The sequence below is a fragment of the Pectinophora gossypiella genome, chromosome Z, assembly GCF_024362695.1.
Source record: "Pectinophora gossypiella chromosome Z, ilPecGoss1.1, whole genome shotgun sequence".
Lineage (NCBI taxonomy): Eukaryota > Metazoa > Arthropoda > Insecta > Lepidoptera > Gelechiidae > Pectinophora > Pectinophora gossypiella.
In genome coordinates, this window is record NC_065433.1 from 18,653,310 (window position 1) to 18,677,015 (window position 23,706).

The following is a 23,706-nucleotide window of genomic DNA, read 5'->3' on the forward strand; positions in this document are numbered from 1 at the left end:
ATGAAACTTGTACCATGTACGGTGATTACTGTAATCCTTGCAAGCGATTAAAATTGCGCCATGAAAAAAATGTAAAATAATAATAAGTTGCCATTTTTAATGTTTATACTAATATTGTATTATTAGATACTAAAATTGATCTCAGTTTCAATATTAAACCAAAGATGATTATGCTTATAAATGAAAATGTAACAGTTGTTGATAAAAAATAAATAAATCTAAGATAATCTTTAATTATATGCATAGGGCATCTATCCCACAAGCCAAATCATTATTATGGCATCTAACCCACACTTCAGGCATCTATCCCCGATTAAAATACTTTTTTATTTCTTTTGTACAAAAAAAATACAACTATTAATGTTAAATTACTTTAATTATTTATTTCATTAATAAGTACACAACACATCCCAATCATTAATTTTTTATGAAAACTCATATTCTATCATTTATTTGCCTATTTCAAAAAGTGCGGCAACTATCCCACATTTACCCTACAGGGTGTTAGGGACACCGCAACGAATACTGGGGGACGATTCAGACCATGATTCTGAGTTGATATCAAGTGGAATTCATTTGAGACACAGAAGAAGTTTTCTACATTAACAGGTTTTTAGGCCTATTTAACTGTTTTACTGACACGACTAGATAATTACCATAATTACACCACATATATCACGATACAAAGTGACTTCTCATAGTCGATTCATAAGTAGAACCTTCATTAAGAAGTCAAATACTTAGACCAAAGGCTGTAATTTGTACTACTACAATTAGCTAACAGTATACCTGTATAATAATGATGGGATTGAGTAGAAGTGACTGCGATATAACAGTATCAATCTGTTAAGCCGTAATATAACGTTCTCAGAAACACTAATCCTGTACTAATTTTACTGAAATCAGATTTCGGTCATGGAAACTGAACATACAAGTAAACTGACACTAAACAGTAGCTCACCATTTGATATTTTAGCAAGGTTAAGCAAAATCAACCCGTCAATTGAAGACCAGAGGTGTTATAACTCTTTGGGTTTTTAAAAGAGTAGTGTTCATACGAAATTCAAGACAGTGTCTCCAGGTTTAAAGTTGGTATTTGCCTGGTTGAAGCGGGTTTGAAGTGTAAAGAGGATAGAGTTACAAAACCGAGGTGTTTTCCATGCCATTAAACAGTAACATCTGTACGTCGGGACATATTAGCCGGTTGTATGAGACGTATCGTTTTGTTATAAGTTATTATTAACCGCGACCATACTGCCTGTGGTGAACGGTGACCGCCAGATTCGTATACGAAAATAAAAGATCATTCGTCGTCATATTTGACAGTTGTACCTACAAGGAGTAGAGATTCTTCAATAGTTTCAACCAACACAACAGTTGCTCTACCAACCCGCAGTGGATAAGCGTAGTAGAGTATGCTCCATCCGCTATCCGCGTATCCCCTCCGATTAATATGTAAACTGGTTCGAAACCCGGTGGGGACAAATCACAAAAATCACTTTGTGATCCCTAGTTTGTTTAGGACATTACAGGCTGATCACCTGTTTGTCCAAAAAGTAAAAAGATCCGTGTTTCGGAAGGCACGCTAAGCCGTTGGTCCCGGTTATTGCTTACTGATGTAAGTGCGTAGTCGTTACACGAGTCATATCAGGGGCCTATGGCGGCTCAGTAATAACCCTGACACCAGGGTTGATGGGGTTGGTGATTCACCTCACAATCCACACGATAGAAGAAGAATATCTAAACTAGATTTATATATATACATGTACATAATTAAAATCATAACGGTATAATTAGTTGTAGATTGCACACCTATCTGATCTCCGGTAGTTGAATCTTTTCATATTATATATTTTTTGTTGTTTATGTTTTTCTTTACTTATTTATGTCCTCTGAGGGCGTCACATTGACTTCAGTACGACGTCATAGCCTGTAACCAGCGGACACTCAAGACGCTTCTAGTGACACTTCATTTGTCAAGTTCTGATAAGTATTTACTTACATAGGTGCACATAAATACATAGCGTTCAAACACACAGCCCTCCCTACTGCTTTGCGGTAGTCGCTTCTCCGTAGCCGGGTAATAACCCTTCTATTTGCTTCGCCGTAGTTGCTTCGTCGTAGTCGGATAAAAAATAATGTAGGTCGTGCGAACCAGGGCCGGTTGCTGGTTTCTTTTATAAATATTTTTTGTTTTATTGTGTACAAAATTGTTAAATAACTAAAAAAAGTCAAAGTAGAATACTTACTAAATTATTTTCCAATAGCTACTAACCCTGCAAAATGACTGAGCTTTAACTATTTAATAATATTATGTTATTGGTAAGCACAATTACTGTTTCAGTTTGTGCTCCATATTCTTTGAACTGAAGTCGTATCGATCGCGAAATAGCTACCTGTGAACAATGCGAAAGAAATAAAGCACGTAGCACTGTTATCGCTAAATACCTTCATCGTACGTCAAACTGCGGTTCAGTGGCTGCGCGCGCGCCTCACGGAATCAGACGTCCGTAGAATATACAACTATTTTATACTGCAAAAAATGTTTATATTGGATTGGATTCTTCTATGCTAGACTGAGAACAAAAAAAAGCATTTAACGCGTCCAACTCCTTATCTTCCTTGGTATGTCGTAAAAACCGAAAGAGATTGTGTCCTTTTTAATATGATTGGCCATCACAATGGCAATAAAACGGGTACTTAATGTGCCCGGATTAGCGAAAAACTTGACTCAAGCTCAGAAGGAAAAAATACCTCGACCTCACACTGAAGATTTTTGTAGGTACTTTGTTGAATAATTTGTTAATTTGGTTTTCAAATAAAAATATAATAACAGAATAACCTCTTCAAGCAACCTCAGTTCTGAAGACAAGAAAGCGTCGGCCGATAGCTTAGTACAATACTTATCCAATTAAATTAACCGACTGTGGCACTCTGAGAATAATGACTTGCACCTTATTTATCGCAATTTTATTGCCCTTTAAATGCGATGACATAAATACGTTTCTCGCAATATTATAGCTTGTGTCTTTTCTATTAACTTAAAATCGTTTCTTTTCATCGGTATTAAATAGAATTATATTTTGAATTATGAGACCAAAATAACTTCTAAATGAATAAGAACCACTAATAAGACTAAAAACAACCACTAAACTTTAGAATGATAATTATTATCTACGTAGTTAGTAAGTATAACATAAACTCCCTATATACGTCCCACTGCTGGGCACAGGCCTCCCCTCAATCAACCGGAGGGGGTATGGAGCATACTCCACCACGCTACTCCACTGCGGGTCGGTGGAGGTGTTTTTACAGCTAATAGCCGGGACCAACGGCTTAACGTGCCCTCCGAAGCACGGAATTATCTTTCTTTTTCGGACAATCAGGTGATTCAAGCCTTAAAAGTCCTTACCAAACAAAGGACAGTAGCACAAAGTGATTTCGACAATGCCCATCGGGAATCGAACCCGGACCTCCAGATCGTGAGCCTAACGTTCTAACCACAAGACCATGGAGTTGGTAAGTGTATTCCTTTAATATGACTCTAGTAGGTAGCTAAGTATGTACAGTCATATAATTATACCTACTTACTGACAAATGAAACAAAATGTGTTTACAAATAAACTTAAGATAAAAATACACCAAAAATCCCGATACGTAAATGTCAGTAACCTCACTATAAAAATTACACTTATAATGCGTTTGATTAATCAAGTGAATCACAGGATTCTGGGAACGCGGCGAGCTTTGTATAATAAAACTGATTCAACTGGATGGTTGAAAATGCTGCCTATCTAGATCACTCAACTCAGACTTTAATACTGTTTAACTCCGAATTATTTTATTAACGTTTTCAACAAGGGATACCTTCTCTTTATTTTAAAATCTATACACATAACATACATAAACAGCCTATATACGTCCCACTACTGGGCACAGGCCTCCCCTCAATCAACCGGAGGGGGTATGGAGCATACTCCACCACGCTGCTCCAATGCGGGTTGGTGGAGGTGATGTTACGGCTAATAGCCGGGACCAACGGCTTAACGTGCCCCCCGAAGCACGGAATCATCTTACTTTTTCGGACAATCAGGTGCTTCAAGCCTGATAAGTCCTTACCAAACAAAGGACAGTCTCACAAAGTGATTTCTACAATGTTCCCATCGGGTATCGAACCCGGACCTCCATCCAGATCGTGAGCCTAACACTCTAACCACTAGACCACGGAGGCTGTTCATAAAAATCTATAAAGGTTTTTTTTTTGACGTGACTTATTGTAGATTTGCCGCAGACGGCATTAACTACTTGGCCGGAATTTTATAAAGGTGCAACCGATAAATGACAAAGGTGTTAAAATTAAATTATAAATTTATTTATGAGTAATGTTTTTTTAATTTTGCGATCGAAGTAAAAAATACTCAAACGTAACAGCGTGACAAAAGGTGAAAGGTGTTTTAGGCCGTTTTAATAAGGATAATACGGTTTTATGACTTTTATAAAAGGTAAGTACATTCAGAACGGTAACATGATAATATATGCTCTACGTTTATTTTGCTTGCATTTACTTGCGAATTTGCAAACAAATAATAGTATGAAAACAAAAAAACAGCACAGGATTTATAATAATATATACTAATAGAATTTAATATAACTCTTCAGTAAAATAAAAAAAAAACGTCAAGGACAGGTTGACTTTAACACAACGGGTTCTGTCAAAATATGCCAAATATAACGTTTTTTTCTCAGTAGTTTGGAGAGGCATACGGCTTGATGTAAACGTGTATGGTAGAAGTACTACAAAGCAAAAAATAAGTATTTTAAGCAAAACGGAATCGTTTTTACGGTTATTTAAGGAATCCTAAAAATAATGGTAACCAAAAATGCCACGCGTATACAAACTATAATGATGACTGACAGTTGTACGTTTGTTTGTATGTACGAATGTATGTTTGTGTGAGTGTGCGTAGACAATGATAGTAATTACATAATGATAAGTCATTTAAACGTTGCCCGCGGAGCGAGTGTAGTGGGCTTAATACTGAGGTAGCGTCATCAAAAAAAAAATGAATAGGATATGTGTATATATTATGCATGTGTGTTGTGTTTCTAACTGTACTTACAGAGTAGCGATGATAAATACTAAATTTCAATTATACCGCATTTTAATGTTTTATGCTGTGTCCCAGTTTCCGATTTACAAGTACCGCCTAGTCATTTTATCCAGAATATAAGAAATAAATCGGATTTGAACAGATTTAAAAACCATTTAAATGCATTATGCATTAATAATATTAAAAAAAAAGAATCAAAACAAATGTCACTATCCCATCGCAATAAAACATTATGCAATTTTTTATATCTGTCACAAACATTGTTTTAAAGTTCAAATTAATCTGTATATTGCGTGATTTCGACATAATCTGTTTTCAATTTCAACTGATTCGTGGAAATAATCGTATGAAAAAACAACTAGGCCAAACAATTTCACCGATCTATCATCTTTTGCGAACAATTGGCTACTTAATTTCATAAATATGAACTCTGAAATACATTTCGAAATAACATAATAGCGGTAGGTTTTCGAAAAAACATTTGGAAATAATCATAAATAATCGTAGCGATTACACTAACACTTTAGGATAATTTCGTTGCCGACCGTACGTATATTTTTCGTGGAACGAATTCCGAAGCATTTGTTTGATGCCGTATAATAAGACTCAATTATGAAAAAGTTACGTTTGAACAGCAAATATTATAGTTATTTTGTAAAAATATATTAAAATAATTTATTTGGATGATCTAAAAATAAAGACACAAATAATTCGCCATGTTTCTTTTTACGCCTGATTACGCCTAGAATGGCAGCTGAGTTGGCGGCGGCGTCATCACTCGTTTATTCATTAAAAACACCATGATATTATAAACACAATCGTTGTACATTACTTTGACGTCATTTTTATTGCAAAAAGTAGTTGCTGGTGTTAATAATCGCCGGAGGTATAAGCGTCACTAAGGGCTATTTATTTTAAACAATTAATTTCAATTTAGTGCATCACTCGGCTTATGGAACTAGAATCGTTGTCACTTGAATGTCCATTTACTACTAGACCACACACGGCTCAACATTAACTCTAAAAATGCGAAAATAATTTTTAATCCAACTGATTATGGGCAGATGTTCTTTACATGCCGTTTTTAAATGTCAAACCTACAGTTTAAAATGTACGGCTAATTTTTGTACGCTGGTTGTGGCTGGTTGTAGCGATATTACTGCCAGAATGTGGATAGCTTGCAACTGACTGTTGTTTCTTTAAATTTTGAATGTGGCGGGCACTGACATGTGACCGTTTGACACCTAATTTTAGATATCGTATTATGTAACTAAGTATTTTACTTGGATATTTGTTAAATTTGGAATTATATGTTTTCTCATATACTTAATTTATTAAACGTCCATTTGGATACCGAAACAACAGCATTAAATTGGATTGAGATTTCTGAAACTTATTACTACTTATAAATTCGTATTCAGAGTCTGAATAAACTATATGCTCGTAAGGCCCAAAGTCCTTTTAAAATCCAAATCCCATTGTTTAACTATTGTGTCTGGAAATCCGGGCCTTACGAGGATGTTACGATGTTAATTATTTTTACTCCACGCCAATCAATACTTTCCGAATGCAAGGATAGGATTTCCACGAACATTATTAAGACATTAACATTGTCACGTTTTTTATAAAGGATAATAAGGCGATTGAAATGTATAATATGATCAAACACTTGTCGCTTGTAAAAAGTAACGCCAGGCAATATGCCAGTACGACCACAAACGTACCAAGTCAATGATTAAAACTGTTACAGTCCATGCCTTCACCCTCCCCAGAGATAAATGAAGCAATTGTAATTATAGTAAACAACAACCTTATTAGCTATTGTAATTTCGCACTTTTTGTGTCCCCCTACGGTTCATTCAGTCAAGCATCATTTAGTTTCAAAGCGGTATTCGTAAAAACCAACCTACAGTGAGCTATGCACCGTACTGTGCCAATTCAACAGCCAATAATAAAGCGAGATGCATCAGAGGTCTATCTAAAATGAACATATCGACAGCTATTTTTAAACTTGACTGTTATACTTCTAATTATGTCTGCTTAATACTAATTGTTGGAATATAGAGAAACGAGGAAATGTAAATTTAAATTGTAGTTGTAAGAACTGAACACTATGGCACAGACTATTGGGTTTGGCTTTTAGTACATGTCATCATCACTTCACGGTGACCAATAACAGAATTAATAGTAAATAATAATTACTAAACATAAAATGTGAGTAAATAATATGTGACTATGAACAAGTATGTAAGCAAATAAGATCTGACAATCATTTCTACATAGTACCTAGCTAGTGTATACTATGGCCATATTATAATTTGCAAAATCTAAGTTTGTTGATCTATAAAATAAATAGTTTCCAAACTAAACAGCCAAAATAACCGGAAATAGCCAGTTTCTCGCGGCATACCCGAAACTAAATGACGAAAACTAAAAAGAGGAAAATGGTAGGCACCATTACGTGAACCGTCGCAACCTCGTGGGAGACGCAATTATTTTCCAATTTTAATCAAAAATATCGCCTTCTCAGCCTTTCACTTCCACTTAAGCATTTAAATGTCAATCTCTCGGAGTTTGTGTCCGCTGCACCTTAACTCCTCAGCTCCTCAAACACAATTACTAACTGTATTTCTGATGCTATAAAACTCAAAATCGTTTCCATTTCACAAATTGGTCTAAAACAATTTGGTTTCTTATGATTAATGTGTGTTCTATACTTACATTGTTAAAAATGATCTTGACTCGTCAGTGCAAATTCAACTGTAAAACTTTAGAAATACGATTACGTTTAGTTTGGGTACCATATAAAAAAATCCTTCAGATGGAAATTAGAAAGCACTTGAAAGAAATTGATAAAAATAACATTGGATTGCAATAATGATGTTTATAATCAAGATGTGTGGTGCTAATGAAACTGTACATAACATTATAGGAACTTAAGTTTTTCTATCGTGCGAAGATAATCAGTCAATGTCATGAAACAATGGGTTTGAGGATGAAAAAAGTTTGATTATATAAAGAGTAATCATATATTATGCTGGCAGTGGCATTATCTCAGTGGATAAGCTGAGGCGATTTTATCCAACCAGGGAAATACCGCTGTAATTATTTCCTCCTATTTAATTGATTATTTTAATCCTGCTTCTGCTGCTCTCACGGTAAATAGGTAAATACAATAAATATAATTATTACTGCTTGATGGTTATTGATGATACTTAAAGCATACTACAGAAGCAATATCTGCTGTATGACAAATCTTTTGACAACGATTTTGAAATTTTTGAAGATTCTATGATTGATAGAAAACTAAATGTGAAAAAGAAATCATAACAACAACGCATATTATACAGGATTTTAGTGAAATCGTAACGAAAAGTTTGAGGGATGATTCAGACCATGATTTCGAGTTGATATCAAGTGGAATTTTCCGCCGCAAAAGTATGGAACTGAAAATAATTTGAAGAAATACAAACATTTTCATGTATTCTCCGACTGAAAACTCCACTTGATATTAACTCAGAATCATGGTCCGGACCATTTCCCTGAGTATTGGTTACGGTGTCATTAACAACCATACCTACTTGTAATGGATACCTGTATGTACTTGTACGGGGTGTTAGTGACATCGTAACGAATACTGAGATGATTCACCCCATTATTCTGAGTTAATATCATGTGGAATTTTCCATCGCAAAAGTATAGAATTGAAAATAATTTTAAAAATCTAAAAAGGAACATGAATTTTGCGACGGAAAATTCTACTTACACAGATACATAGATATACATACACATAGATACAGGGATATATATTATATAAATTATGTGGTAAGTATATCTGTTTATGATAATTCCCATTATAATAGATAGGTAATTATGAAGAACAATATTTAAGACAACAATATATTTATACATGGAAAATACAATAAGTAATCAAAGCGACATCCAAGATTCGGAAAATGCTTGACTTACATGACATGTCACGGGTTGGAATCCAAGCTAGAGCTCTATTCCTCTGAATTCGACTTTATGAGTTTCAATTCATGTTTGGATTATAAATAATTTCTATCACGTGGTCTGCAGGATTTGTGCCCGGTTAATGCTCCTAGACTCGCCCCCTACTTATTACATATGACTTAAACATAGCTGGCGAGGAGTTGATCTTTGGGTACATATACTGTACACCTCTAGCTACCCCTTCGGGGATACAGGCGTGATGCTTTGTTATGTTTAATGAACAGAAGTGTAGTTGAAATAATTATGTCCTATTTCTTTTGTAATTAAGTACCTACAATATTAGTAGTAAAGCGTTACAGGAATGTGAAAAAAAAATGCTGATACATCTCTCAGCTCGGTACCGTTGACCGGAAGTTAAGCTCATCACACACAGCGACAATCATACTCAATTAAATCAAACCTATGCAAATGACATGCATAGTGCACACTAAGTACAATTAAACAGTTTGCAAAGGGCACGAAGAACGATCGAAATTAAATCTGGTTTGATTTATTTTTTATTCAAATCGATTTTCTGTTTATCACCTATGTTCAAAATAGGTATTTATTGAATTTTTTTTTACAAAAATCGTGTGACAAATACGCCCTGTAAGTAATTATTTGTCCCTAATTAATTGGTAGATACTTTAAACGGTGTTTATTAAAAGAAAACTCATAATGTAGCATGGCCATACTGATTAGCTTCAAAATGGCGGGACCTGCTGAAATTACATAAAGATACCTACGAACGTTTGACTATGATCAATTATTAGAAATATTTAAGAAATAACTGTAAATATTTATAAATATTGAAACAGAAACTCTAGTTTTTGTGAATCAATGATGATTGTAGTCAACAGAGCGAAAAAAATTGTTTTCTAAAAAAACATAATAAATGGATGTTTTTATCTTTTGTTCTGCAATATCTGAATAGGAAACAGACAGAAAGAACAACATAAAAAAACTCCTGAGTTCATTACTACTGTTTATAAAAGATAACGAAGCAGATCAGCTCAATTAATATTGGTATATCCCGCGCATGAATTTCAGCTTCGCGCTTACATTGTAAGAGTTGCATAAAATACAGAATGCAGTGTCAAGTCCAATCATAATGCGTAACCCATTAGTTTCCATAAATGGATTGTGCCACTGCTTAGCATAATATATTGACTATGTTATGTAGCGTAAAATACTTGGAGAGTCTTTAATTTTTTTTAGAAAACGGTATTCTACTAGGAAGTGTAATAAAGTATGTGATGTGTGTGGTCTTTCCTCTGTGCTGATTCAGATATGTTAAAGACCTTTAATTTCTTACACCACTACCAATGTCTTAATAAAGGATGTTTTGTTAACTGAAAAACTTTTAGCGTTTTCAAATACATTATAAGTAAGTAATTATAGTTTCACTCTTATTAATAGAGGCAAATTCATATTTTCTCTTACTTTATATTAAACTGTGGAATGTATTGCAAATCTCGTGATATATACAAATAAATGAATCTGTTGTCTGTCAGTCAATATCTGGGGTCTCATCATCTCTGTGTCCGGTGAGCCTAACGGGCCCGTGGAAGCGTGACGCACATCCATACCTACGGTGAAAATTGCAGAAAATTAATTCATTTATACAAATGTTATAGTCGATACGCAGTGTGAGCGCGCTTCGTTCTGCTAGTGTGTGATGGCCTTTAGCCGGTTGCTTAATAGGGAATGACAGTTGTTGTTCGATAATTATTGGTTCACTGCAGAATACAATAACAAAGTCGACGTGCGCAACTAACAATCTAGTGGGATGTACAGGTGTGATAATTCGACATTTTCAACAACTAGAGCAGACAACTCCAGACGGCCATAGTGAATTAGTTGTCAAACAGAAATGTCATCATTAATTTGTCCTGGGGATAAGGAGTTGGTTGGTATTATTTTGCAGGTACACAATTAAAAGTGGTATTAATAATGATTGTGCACATTAATTTATAATTGAAGTAATAATTTGATTTGCGTTGGGGGCGTTATATAAGACAAGTGCAGATAGATGACAAAAAAGAGACGTCGATATCGTCTAACGATGTCATTCTGTATTGAACAGTGAGAAAAAGTCACTAATTATTCCACTACCTCGGCCTCTGTGGTCCAATGATTGAGCATTGAACTCACGATCCGGAGGCCCCGGGTTCGAATCCCAGTAGGTACATATCACAAAAAACCACTTTGTGATCCCTAGTTTGGTCAGGACATTATAGACTGATCACCTGTTAAGCCGCTGGTCCCGGTTACTATTTACTGATGAAAGTGAGTAATCGTTACATGAGCAATGTCAGGGGCTTTTGACGGCTCCATCATAACCCTGACACCAGGGTTGATGAGGCTGGTATTCCACCTCACAACCTACACGATAATTGCTTTTATTTCATTTATATTAGAACAAATAAGAGACCACAACGAACTCATTTTTTAAGACATCTATAAAACATACGTATGCATGTAATACCCACACCATAAATCAACTATGGCTATGTTACCCTACATTTAACTCTTCTTATAGATATTCTATAAAAAATTAAAGCGACAGACACATGAGCCTTACGCCATAATTGTTAGGAGTGGTTTATAGACTGTCAGTCCAATAAGTTATGGCGTTATTATGTGACATGTATATTGAGTTCATTCAGTGAGTCAGTTATGGGGAGTAAGGGGAAAATAAGGGTAGTAGACTTAGAAATGTTTCGCGCTCTAGCGTAGTCTATGTTTTCACTGTTTTTGATATTTAATTACTTGACTAGGGATCAAATAGCGCTGCAACGTCAGCGGAATCAACGTAGACCACGAAAAGCTTAATTAGAACATTTATTACTAGGTAACAATAACAAGCGACTAGGTTTTTTTTTTAAATAAAAGTTAATAATTATGTTTTACATGGACGTTTATTTTATTTGTCTACATAAAGTTATGTACATAAATAAAATAATAAATAATTATTAGTTTTACATCTAATATTTTAATATTGTGCTCAGCGGTGAAGGAAAACATCGTGAGGTAACCCACAATCCCGAGAAATGCATTTTCAGAGGTACATGACCCTGTATTGGGCTGGTTTGCGCGGGTTGGAAGGGCAGATAGGCTGTCGCTTCTGTAAAAACCGGACCTGTCAAATCTTCAAGTTAGGCGGACCTTGTGAAAAAACGTGATAATGCCAGGGGGATGTGTTTACATGTAATATTTATCCTAAACAGTTATGTAGTTCAAGCTAGTGACCATGGAGTTGACTGCGCTTTGCCTACGAAATATCGTGCAGAGAGATTATTCAAGTCATTACACTAGGGGTGGCACAACACGCGTATAACTTTTTGTGACAATTATCGAGGTGACGCCTATAAGCTATGAAGAGTATCACTTCACACACTATTGTTGTGTATACAAGCAATGTGTCATTTTCACATTGAATTCTGCGAGTGAATGCCGTTTCTATGAATGATGAACTGTTTTTCACCCTGATAAGAAGTTGGTAATTAAAAAGACGTTTATTTAATTACGTCAGTAATAGATATTGTGCTTGCATAATTATGAATTATGTTCTGTTACTTTCAAACCGTTGCAGGTTTTGCTTCTTAATTTTATTTACCGATTCGGTCAACCACTAACTTAGTTTAACTTAATTTGACAGGATTAAAACTGGCTCTATCTTTTTCTTGCACTTATTGTAACTTACAATAATATTCTCTTAAACTACAATTGGGGAAAGTTTGGTTGCGCCCAAATAAGCTCCATTCTCTTACTTATTTAAACTTTGTATCTGTGTCTCACATATCTACCTATACAGGTAGGAAGCCCTGGCATTAGATTCCTGCATTCCCCTTTGGAGTAACTTGTCGCGGTTTTACTTATTCCCGAGACTAGTCCGTTACAATACGGCTAAAAGCTGATTTAAATTATTTTTATTTATTGATCACACTTATACACACTATCTACTACTATAATATATAAATTATCATTGGTTGCTAAATTGTCTGGGTGAGTCATAGGGATTGAGGACGTCTCGTTGGCGAAGTTTTTTATCTATATCTGTTTAATACTTCATCCTCATAGATTTACTACTACCGTAGATTGAACATCAGCGCTCAAAAAGTAGGAAGTAAAGTTACTGTTAACATAGCGACGTTGACAGTACTTTACCTCAGTGCGCGATTGGGCGTCGAATGGCAACATGGGGAAGTCGTTATATAACCCGACCGCTTTACCAAGCACCATACGCTAATATACGTAGAAGACGATGCGTACTTTCTTAATTTGACACGATTTTATTGAATGTATATACCGCTGTGTACGAATTAGCTAAACAAGCGCCAAGTTTTCGCCGCATCATTGTATGAAGCGCTGTATCTACGGTAGTGGTAAATCAATGTTCATCCTACAAAATCGTATCTGTATAATTCTAAGCAAAAGTTGTGTCGAACTTTTTATCGTATAAATTATAATTTCGTGATAATTGTAATTTGATTGATACGAACTGTTATAATTGATGACAGATAGCCATTAATGTATCAAGCGGCTACATTTCGATACGGATTGATGATTCGTAAGATTAATTCAGTGTTAAAAAAACAGTACTGCACATTTCAGCTGAAATAAGATCTACTGGAAAGCGACTGGAACGCGTCGCATCTATTTTTTTAAGACAATACTCATACACTCGACCTAGGACATCATCATCGTCTCATTATAATGACTCATCCTTCGTGAAAATGGATTATGATTCTTCGTGAAAATGGAAACCAGATGGATATTCAATAGGTACCTACTAATGTTATTCCATAGATTTGTAAACAATTATAAAATAGATTAGATATACTTAGGCACAGGATTTTTAGTTGTTAACGGTAGAACAGATGCAAAAGTGGCGAGTTTATCACAAAAAATAATATCGCCTTGCAAGGGACATTCTATAGCCGTTTTGAATATTAATTTTCCTTCCGCAATATTGACAGAAAAAAACAATGTTAGTATCATAATTTGTTCATCAAATAAGGTTTTAAAACGAGACATTACATTTTTAATCATAACGGGTTCTCTACAAAGTGGAAGTAAAGACTGGTGTCGGTCTCACCTTTGATCTAATTAGGACAATCAACATGGTGGTCACGTATGCGTATGCTCATGTTTTGTTGCAAAAACTTGCGTGCCGCGTTCAAACGGCTGTGCGAGGACAGTGGACAGTCCATAACGGAAGTCGTTTATCAAGTTAACCTACCTTATCGTTATTGATATGTTTAATATCTTTTTAAAGCAGCTGAAGCTTTTGAAACTTTTAAAGTCTTTAGAAAAGGTTATTATCATATTATAGTAGTAGGTTTTAAGCAGGTTAAGAATTTTATTAATTAACCTAAATGACACTTTATAACACTGCATAAATAGTGTAACAAAAATACATGATGTTAGTTGTAAAACAAGCAGTAATAGTAGCATTAAAAATATTTATTTATTTACTCTACTTATACTTGAACGTGGTTTGAACATGTCCGTAGTGCACAATAGATCCGACCGACTGCGCTCACCCCTCCAAACGGGGCACGGTAACGCATCTGCTTCAAATTAAAACCAACTTCGTTACGTCGCGTTTAAAAAATCTTTAAAGCGGACGTTTTTCGTTAAAAATGTAAAGGGTTGCAGTTTAATTATACCCAGTAATCGGGGAGCTGATAGCACGATTATAAAATGTACTCGGTTATTACACTCGCGTCGTGAATACTACACCTTACATGCACTAAGTTGTTAGTGAACCCTACCCTACGTTTTAATATTTACAAAAATAATGAATGGTTCCGCAAGGATAAAGGAAGTATTAAAACATGATACTGTTTATTGCCGTCGGTGTTGCAATTTCTTGTATAACCATACACTGGACAAGCGTTCGAATTATATTAATAAAAAATCTTTTATAGTACAAACACTTTCTGGATAGTAATTAACTTGTAACTGTATGAATTCCTGAGCAATTGAATTATAATTTGGCGAATAATCGCATCCTGCCACACTTCATTTATTGTACCAACAAGTAATGAATGCCTTTAATGGAATCAATCGCTGGTTCATAAAGTTAGCATGATACCGTCGCACATGAGGCTGTAAGCGTCAATTAATAAATTAAACAATCAAGGGCACACGACAAGAAATCGCAAAAAATCGTGAAGAAATTACATACGAGCAAATTTCGCCTGCGGCGATCAAACTCGACTATCGAGCGATAATCAGACGTTCGCGCCTCATTTAAACGCTATACGTCATGCCTTTGGTCGTTTAACGGTGATGTATCGATAATGCATAGGCCATTCTCGCCTTTACGCGAAAATGATACAGTTCAAAATAAGACGGGGGCCTCTGATAGAGTTGGAGTATCATAAGAACATGACAAGCTTGGAGGCGGCAGGTAATTAGATTGTCATTTGTTTCCAATAGCTCGGCCGGGGGTGAGAATGTTTCAAATACCGCGCATGCGTGCAGCGACATCGCATTTTTTACGCCCTAACTGTCTAGGACCGCACACATTGACATTATCAGCAAATTATTCAAACTAGCCTACATTCAATAAACATGCTCAGTTAGGTACTCTCTAATTGTACAAGAACTAACGAAGAAATAGATAAAGTAATGAAAAAAATAGACTATAAATTCTTGCTTACACTAGTTTGCATCGGCCATGAATTTTAAATTCAATAAAATGCAGTCTTAGAATTTTATTATTAAGAAAGATAGCATTTGAGATATTCAAATGATTTCTGCTAACAAGCTTCTATTTCTTTCTTGTTATGCACATTTCGATTATTCGCTCTATAAAAGTCGGCATGGAATCCGAAAGAGTTCTTATCTAAACCGTTGCTAGCTTAGTATAAAAAGGTAATTTATATAGCAAAGTCTGTATCCCCCTTTCCGCTTATTGCGTACAGAGAATAGAGATATTAGTATTCTAAAAACGTAAGTGAGAGCGTCACTAATTGCATCGCACTATATTTTTTAATAGTTTAGTTTTCTAAGGTGGTCGTGTGCAATGGCTCTTAACACCGGCGTGCATAGGTCTTTGTTCCAACCGCCACCTCGAACGCGGCATATAACATAGGTATGCAGAATACTGAACAAAAACTTATTTTTATAATTCGATCTTTTTGTATAATGACTACCTATTATTAGCAAGTATTTAAACTTACGTCATTCATTTCAGCGTAGGTATAGATTATCTCTTTTTTTCTGGAATGTATATAGTGGTGCTAATTCCTGTAAATACCATCTAATTTTATTTTAAGTTATATCTGTCATTTTCTTATCCGCCGAAAAGGAAAGGGACGGGTAATCGACAAGCATAAAATTTATGGAACACACGTCAATTTTAAGCACAAATCTAAACCAACCGTCTAAAAATTTTACATCCGTCAATAACCCGACACAGTTAAGTAGACAGCACGTCAAACGGATTGCATACCAGGGACGTACCTTTTGATTCGCCCGGGTTATTCATTCATTTACTCATTCTTCCTAAAATTAAGAGCTGTGAATCATCCGTCCCTTTCCTTTTCGACGGATATGAAAATGACGGATATAACTTAAAATAAAATTAGGCGGTGTCTGCAGGAATCGGGGCCATTATCGAACTTAAAATAATACTTCATGCAATTAATAATATTATTATTAGTAGAGCAACCTTACGTCTTGGAATGTACAGCTTTAGCCTTTTCTCTATCAAGTTGACTCCGTGAATTCCTGCCAAATCATGAATTCAAACATAACCGTCGAAACATTGAAAAAATAAAAATTAAACAAAATTGCTCGCATACTGTATGTCGGTATGTCCGCGATAACTACGGAACCACCTGCCTGCGCGCGCGCAGATGGCCCCCTGTCAGTCCGTTAAATAATAATTTGCCATTTGAACCCTGAAGGATACTAAATTGGTTTATACATGATTTCATGCTTGTTAATTGTTATGTATGGTGAGTCATTAAACATTTTAGTTAATGCCAATTTATCGGCGTGCAAGCCAACTTGTTGCAGTCAGGTACTATAAGCCTTGCATCCTAAATAAAATTAAAACTTGTTCTAATGAAAGTACGCTTGAAATTTACTGTTTAAGAATAATAATAATATTACAATAATTATTAAAAGTAATAAAGATCATAATAATCATTAAATATAAAAAATAACTAGTTATGAAATTTCCAGGTGTAATCAGGTGACCTAATAAAATTTTCATTTATTATTAATAATTATTATTTATGTATTTTTATGTCCACCGGATTGTAGCACACAATTGACAATCATAATCATTATGGTGGCTTATCGTCACTGAGTGAAACGTTGTAAGCATCGTTTTCATGGCTCTTACACACGTTTCGGCGGTAAGAGTTGTTAACAAAATATGTTATAACCGAAATATTACTAGCAGTATATAATTAAATGCGTAGGTTGTAATTATGTACGCGTCCCATTCTTATTGATGTCATAGTTTCATTTAATAAAAATAAATCTGTAAAAATAAAATAAACATGTCCAATATATGTAATATATATATAAGAGATGTCGTTAGAAAAGGTTCAGTATGATCTACTCTGAACCGGCGTGCGTGTATGAAACGATCCATGAATGTGGGGGAAGCAAGAGAAGTGTGTCAGGATCGAAGCAAATATCCTCTGCTTACCTATAATAGTATATTATGACAAATGTCGAGTCATATTCTCCCTGACAAGATGGGTTTACATAAATAATATGTATATGTATACATACAGTCATAGCAAACTAGTTTAATTCCGATTAATTAGCAGTCTAGCCTTTTTACTAAACGACTAAACTAACAGCGTGACAGATAGTCAGTCATTTTAATCAAACAGTTAATCAAATGGCTTTGGTCGATAACGTTTGACTATTTGTTCCTGTTTCTGCCACCTGACACTAAAACCTATGTTCTGCCAATATGGCAGCATCAAGCAACAATTATTGTTGTAGAGTGTAGTAACAAAATTAAATATTTTTATTAGACACTAGGGCTGAATATTATTCAGGCCGTTAGTTGAACGGGACCGCATAGGAGAAAGGCTAGGCTTTAAATAAAACGGCGAATCAAGCTAAGTAAAAGCGCCAGGTTGGTTGATCTTCACAGTGATTCATCATATCCTTCTTAAATACCAAGTGTAGATGCAACTCGTCTTCTGAAGCTTATTTACCCCATTCATTTAAGCAGCCTCATGAAAAGAAACCTAGCACAATAAAAGTACCTTTAAAAAGCGTTTAATTATGACTTTGTCTATCTATTCAAATTTAATCATTTCAATTATATTTATTAAGTATTATCTATTATAATTACTATTGCAATTATTAATGACTTATTATTCAGCCTTTTACGCAAGTCAGTCAGACGCGTCAATACTAAATTAATATTTTGCTAAGTATAAGTAGACAATCAATATTTTTCGCTTTTTAAAGGCACGTTTATTGTGTCACGGTTTTTAAAACTTTTCATAAATGAAATATTTCATGGTTTTGAAACATAGAGTAAGTAATAATATAATATACTTACTAATAAAACGATAGGTTCGCATAAACGCATATGATTTTTCATCATACGCCTACGCTATGCGATGCGAGCTCCATGCTACGGGTACAGACTTGGAATTATCCCAATTCCATCTTAGACCAGAGTACTTATCAAGATCAATCCAACGAGACCATACTCGAGAGGGTTACGTTATAGTATTGTCTAGATACTATGACGACTACCTTCCGGCGCCATCACCAGACTCTGGATCCCAATCAATTCCAGGTCCAGAGTAGAGTACTCATTAAGACATGTCAAACAAACCCAAACTCGGGGTTTTGCGTTTTTTTAATGTCGAGTTTCAATAGTTATCTAGTCATCAGAATACTGACCACTCAAAACCACCCAGGGCCGGAGTGCTCATCCAGAAACATTAAAGAAGCTGAAATTCATTTTATTGTCTTCTTTCTATGACCCTGGAACCTTTAATCATATCTAAGAACCTTCTCGCCGATACCACTTATCAAACGAAAAATACCGCATCCAAACCGGACTATGCGTCCTCGATTTACGATGGCGCAGACAGACATACAAAGGGATGAACTTTATTACACCCTCTTTGAGTTGCGTCGGGGATTAAAAAGTATGGATGAAATAGTTGTAATATAAAAGAAGTCCAGAGTCTTACGATATGTTTATTCGAATTATTTCTTATTTTCGTTTTGATTCTTTTAATGAAATATAATGATAGCATTCAATTTTATTATTATAATAAAATTAGTAAAAGTCAATTATTAAACGTAGTAACTTTTATTATATTTTAATTAAATGTGTTGCCATAATAAAGTGATTAATTTTAATAGTTAAAATAAATATTGCTATGTTCCAAACAGGATGTGCAATAAATTGAAGTTATTTAAATTACTTTTAATCTAGTATTTAATTTAGTCCTATTACAACAAACCATTAAAAATACAACCCTGAGGATATATATAGTTAATGCTGTGGTGTCATTACGCTGGATCCCTTTCATGTTAAGCAATAATATTGAGCTAGTTTTAATTATAATAATTTACTGTTCCCTCAACTATTGACTCTTACTTTCTACCCGACTGTGGCGAAGCAAAAAGGGGGGTTATGTATTTGACATTTTAATTTCCATTAGTTTCATATTAAGCTATACAAACATGCATTAGGTGAATAACGGATACTCAATTAATTTATGGTGCGATGGTTGTATCTCTGACTACCCTAATTTGGAATATAGTCGTGATTAGTATTTTATAGCAAATAAAATTGCTTTAAATAAATTCTTTACTTGCTCTTCTTATAACAAAAGAAAAGTAATTTATGTTATATGTCAGTATTTTGCTGCAAAAGTGCATTCGTTGATAAGACATCAATAATATGTTTTTTTTTTTTTCAATGTGAAATGGTAACCTAAGTATATTCTTCAGCTATTTATTGAAACACGAGCTTTAAAAAGTTTTACTAATTTATATATTTTGATGTTTAAAACAGTTCGGTTTAGCAATATAACTAAGCATAGGTGCGAAGTATTTTAAAACAAGCAATATTTTTTTGAATTTGCACCTCTCGCCTCTGTTTGTTTAAATCCATTTATTCATGGAAATCCTAAAAGAATATTACCCGCATAAAAAATAAGTAATAAATAATTAATTATTTATTGAGAATTTAGTAAATAAATCGAATGGAATTCTTATTCTACAAAAGGCGAACTTTGCCACATTGCTATTTGATCAAGACTACATGCACGTTCTATGCATTAGGATTTAAAGCCACGCGTTAGAAATGTATCATAATAAACTGTTAACATTTTTTATACTTCACAATCATCTAAACAGAATCCGTGCTTAGTCTTCCTACTATTGGCACTACTTGCTACAATAAATTATCAGAAACAATACAAAGTAAATTCAGTTTTTATGTGCAAATGAAAAGTGTTTAGAAAAAATTAATACGTCGCACAAAATCCAAAAAAGTGGGTGTGCGCTACAAACGAGAATCGAAAATTTTGCACCGCGCCCGTTACTCAATTATCAATCATCGTAGCACGGTCACATTTACGGCACAATCGATTCAAGTGTATCGATACAATAGCCATTATTCACCCCATAAATTAGTAATCGAATCAATGTAATAGGCCGCGACTAATTTTTGAACGCACCATTCGAAACGGTCTCAACTTTTGAACGTAGAAACTAGCTGGATGTGTTAATCGGATAGAAAATTAACATTTATTTTATTAATATCGATTAAAAAGTGAAATATGAAAATAAACTGTCATTTATTTTTTATTTATTTTAAAATACTATAATATGCGACAGCTATTGCCCTTTTCTAAAATAATACAAAGACGCAAATTACGTTGTCTAAAAATAAAGAGTCGTTTTAAAATATGATGACGATAGTCATGAATAATTTAGGTAATTACTAATAACACATGTGTACAGTTTTAAGTAAGTTGTATGTAATTATAGTTCGTAAACTTTTATGTCTATAGCGCGACTTTTGCCGTCGCCGTCGGCGCGTAAATAAGACGTGATATATGCATTTTCACTACAACACAAATGCCATTTGACACACATGTAATAATTATGTTAACAGACACAACTACTTTATGAGAAATTAAATTATTAACAAAAAAGGGACATCATGCATAGCTTCACATGCTTGGCACTTCTAGTTATGGATGAGAAGCAATGTATCAATGCACAATTTAAGAAACGTTTAAGTCGTAATTCTATATACAAAAGGCACATTTTTCTGTGAGAAAATTCATACCAACATGTTACCGCTGTACTAAAATATCTTATACAATTTTAATTGATTTGACACGATCATAAGATACATTTTGTAAAAATACCAAGAATATCCTTTTAAACAATGCTAGGTAAAAATCTTAATACCTAAAATTAATGACGGTGAATATTTTTTTGAAAAATAAAATTATTAGCAATGTATTTTTCACATCAATATAGTCTACATTGTAGACTACAATATTATTTGATATTTTAGATGTATCTTTGTCATTAATTTTGTAATTTTAAATTATAATAAGTATCACACTTGGCTGGAATTACTTAACATGCACATGCATTGTAAGTGGGTACTAAAATTCACATCCACAAAAATAACACAAAGTAAAGAAATAGGAAAAGATTAATACCTGTTCTGTAAAATGGTTAAAACTGTGTAATTTTATCCAAAGAATGAATTTATAAAACCCCATGCAAACTAATTTTATGTAACACGATCCCCAAAATAGGTATTTTTGTGTCTACAGTAATTGAAACGTAAAACATAATTATTTAATGTGACCTGTGAAATATAAGATTTTTGTTCCATAGGTACGTACCTTTTGCCATTTCTCCGTCTCCGCTTGGTGGCGTACACGGTACCAAGTTGGCTGGAGTGTGGCTGTGGTGGCGGTGGTCGGAGCAGGCTTGCGTCCACGCATCCCTCCAGCGCGAAGCCAACCTGCCCGCTCCAACCACCGCACAGCTGCAGCTTCGGCTCCGCGGCTATCTTGGCGGCTTGACTCACACTTGCCCACCAACCAAGTCACTGCTTCACCCTCGTAATAAATCCTGACTTTACCCTTAATTGTTTTTTCAAATCTTTCCTTTTAAGCCTTGACTTGGCGCGACTTGGCTTGGCGCAACTTGGCGGCCGCCAAGTTTTCCCGACGCTTTTGCGAGATTCGCGCTCAATCTCACTTTTCTATGCCGTTCCGTGATGAGTCACTTGGCTGATCTGTCGGTGACGTTTTATTCAGTTTTCTTTGTTAAGTTTCTTTTTCAGTACCTAGATGTCGATGATTCTGAATTTTGATTTGTAGTCCAATAAAGTATTTATGTTTAATATCAGAAATTTCTTTATCTCCAAAATGTGAGTTTGAAAATTTTCTCTCATAGGTTTGGTAGGATATTTACGGGCATTTTATTCTGTCTACCTCAAATAAAGTAGAATTTGGAGAATCATCGACTGAATTTGGAAACTCGACTCGACAATGGCCTCGTTTCTGGCGGTCTATTAGAATTACCGATTCGTAATTATATTATCCGGTACTGAAGGCCACTCTTGATCCTTTGTTTCTTCCAGTTATTACGAAGTTCTTTGGCCGCCTTTTGCTGAACAACATCTACTGCAATTTTTATTCCCAATCCTGTTATATTTTTTCTAAACTTTCCATAGAAGATAATAGTCTCTCTCTTTGGTACTCTCAAACAAGATGAATATAGGTATATAACACAATATTAAACTACAGATAAGAAAAATACTAGACTAAATTGTGATTATTTTACTCATTAATCTTTTTTGGAAGATTTTCTAAATGTACCAGGACATTGCATTCAAATAAGAATCTAATTGGAAGAATTATGATCCACTTTCAATAATAAACTTTTACGCCGAATTTTCAGCAATTTATAACCCTTATATTGAGCTTTATTTTACACAATAATTTAGTTTTATATTTTATGACATTAATAGAGACATGACAAAGTTTATTTATGTATTTATACAATACTTGGCCTCGTTGGTTGAGAGTTTGTTTGTGTTCCTCCGCCAGAGGTCACTGTTTTCAGCCGATCGATTACAAGGTGGAATGTCCAGGTTTAAATCGTAGCACTCTGAAGTCGATCACAATCTGCTCTCTCAGTTATAAACACTGTTTATTTCAAAAATCCAATTTGAATCCTCATTATACTAACCCATAACACTATTTCTAGCACTCAAGTACGTATTTTCAGTCATGTCACTGGAGATTTAACACTCATTGTCACTTGTAAAGTTTTTAAAATAAATCAGTTTTTATTTTTATTTTTTATGTTCACGTGTTCATTTGAGGTTATACTTTATCATGTGTGATGATACACGCGGCGCCACCGGCAAGCGCCCGATGTGGTTTGGTGGCTCGTTCGCCGAGACCCCTAACGGAGATGGGTGGCGCCTAGTCTGAACACGCCCACCGCCTTCAGCCGACCAATCGCAACCCTCCGTTACGTTCAAAGCGTATTCTGGGACGTATTGAGTGCAGTATGTTTTTATTTTTCGAAACAAATG

General features: G+C 34.7%; 2 protein-coding genes across 2 annotated transcripts in view; one reads left to right on the plus strand and one right to left on the minus strand.

Moving 5' to 3' along the window:
• Positions 1-22,197, minus strand: part of LOC126380567 (aryl hydrocarbon receptor) — an 87,436-nt gene extending 65,239 nt beyond the window's left edge. Inside the window, exon 1 of the mRNA XM_050030067.1 lies at positions 21,998-22,197. The gene's annotated coding sequence lies outside the window, so the exon portion shown is untranslated. The remainder of the gene's footprint in view (positions 1-21,997) is intronic.
• The window catches only part of LOC126379735 (uncharacterized), a 51,961-nt gene that overhangs the window by 1,549 nt on the left and 26,706 nt on the right, over positions 1-23,706 (plus strand). The gene's annotated exons all lie outside the window — the stretch shown is intronic.